General features: G+C 38.3%; 1 non-coding gene across 1 annotated transcript; it reads right to left on the bottom strand.

Moving 5' to 3' along the window:
* Window positions 1–1,492: 1,492 nt before the first annotated feature.
* Window positions 1,493–1,574, bottom strand: trnas-uga (transfer RNA serine (anticodon UGA)). Its single transcript has one exon. It is a non-coding gene; the product is annotated as a tRNA-Ser (tRNA).
* Window positions 1,575–1,871: the final 297 nt, after the last annotated feature.

The raw sequence follows: 1,871 nt of genomic DNA, 5'->3' as shown, positions 1-1,871 counted from the left end.
ATGGCTTTCCTCTGGTAGGTCACCCCCCCCCCCACCCCAGCAGTATCCAAAACGGTATACTTATTGCTGAGGGGAATGTCCACAGGGGATCTCTGTCGTGTTTTACTGACAGCAAACTTCTCAAAAACGTTTAAATTCGCCATCGATGGTAGTGACGTTTGAGTTGGAGCTGTACTTCAACAGGAAAAATAAGCATGAGAATGAACTGCCAGTTGGTAACTTTTCAAAGAAATTCAACATCTAGCAGAGGAAATGCTCCACAATCAAAAAAAGAACTATTGATTTTTGTACTGGCCTTACAAATTTAATGTATATGCCCGAACAATGGTTCAGAAACGGTTGTGCACACTGACCACAATCCGCTAAAATGTTTTATATATAAGAATATGATACTATTTCGTTGGCTTCTTTTGGTAGAGACTTTCAATTTATAAATTGTATGTGTTGCATGTCTGTAGAATGCATTCATAGACAGGTTATCGCAGATTCAACTTATGGCGTTTAGATGAGATTTGTCTTTATTTAATGTTTTATGTGTATATATAGGAAAACGTTAAGGCGATATTATATGAAATTTATCGGTATGTCAGGGTAAAGTATTTAAAAATTAAAATGAAAACATTTCTTCATTTTTCCTGAAGAGGCGAGGTAGTTTAAACATATTGGTGCACGGCTATGACTGTTAAAAGCAGCAGAATAAACAGACACTGCAACAAGCATTATCAAGAATACAACGTAATACTGGGTCGAACAACTCAATTAGTTTATTGCCAAGAGACATAAACATTTCGAGTTGACCACTCAGTTTAAATTTTATCCAGTATAAAATATTAATTTCAATTCAAATTTGAATTGTGTCTATTGAAAATCTTAAAAAGCAATGACACAATCAGATTCTCTGGGGTATGATACGGGGGACATTGAACAGTTGAGAGGAGGACTGCCAAGTCCTTGCATGTAACAATCTTCTTGAAAAAAGATATCTCTGAAAAATGCGTTTTCGATCAGTGACGTGTGACACAGAATTTCCTAACAAGGAAAAAGAAGACACAAGAAGATTCGAAGCAAAGAACCTGCAGCTGCCTGGCTTCGAGAAAAGAAGAGCTGTTTTGTTAATTTTAATTGGGAGTTTTATCTGAATAGTATTATCGAAGGGAACGACACAATGGGTAATAGAAATGCATTGTCAATCGTGATTTGTTAATTAATTGCTCTTTTACTTTAGAAATAAAGTTCTTAATTTTTACTTTGTGCCGTTCTTGGCCAATCGAATTTTTGCAGATTACTGTACGGCATAAATCGTTTCTGTGTTTTATATTAAGCAGGAGGGTTTACCCTGTGTCGTAACGAATCTAAGCAAATTTGGCAATGCAAGTGTGCAGTTCTTTGAGTACACTGGAGATTTCCACCATTCATGACCTGAATAAAGGGATTCTCTCTGCCGTGATCTGAATCCCATAAAAGAAAATCCAAAGCAAACTCGGCCCTCTATCGTAGTTGACAGGATTCGAACCTGCGTGGGAATGCCCCAATAGATTTCAAGTCCATCGCCTTAACCACTCGGCCACAACTACATAAGGCCCTGGGCGGCTTGTTGAATTAGTCATTTACAGGTCTCTGTCTCTGGTGACCTGAGCAGTTCTGAATTATTGTTTGGTTTATTTGAATTCAAACACCTCAGCTTTCAAATCGATGAAATGTCGGGACAAAGTGGGTCTGGGTGTTCCACCCCGATAGGTGGAATCGAGATTCAGCTTAAAAGAAGGCGGAAATTGCAGGACAATACTCAGCAGGTCGAGCAGGATCTGGGCTGGGAAAAGGCGTTTCAAAATTTCAGAACTTCATCAGAAATTATTTGAACTCCGCTTTCT

This window comes from Chiloscyllium plagiosum, unplaced genomic scaffold (genome assembly GCF_037043375.1).
Source record: "Chiloscyllium plagiosum isolate Xiang-an unplaced genomic scaffold, Cpla_swu_hap1 HiC_scaffold_42, whole genome shotgun sequence".
NCBI classification, from domain to species: Eukaryota; Metazoa; Chordata; class Chondrichthyes; order Orectolobiformes; family Hemiscylliidae; genus Chiloscyllium; species Chiloscyllium plagiosum.
Note: the sequence above shows the minus strand (reverse complement) of the source record. Positions and strands in the feature narration are given on the sequence as shown.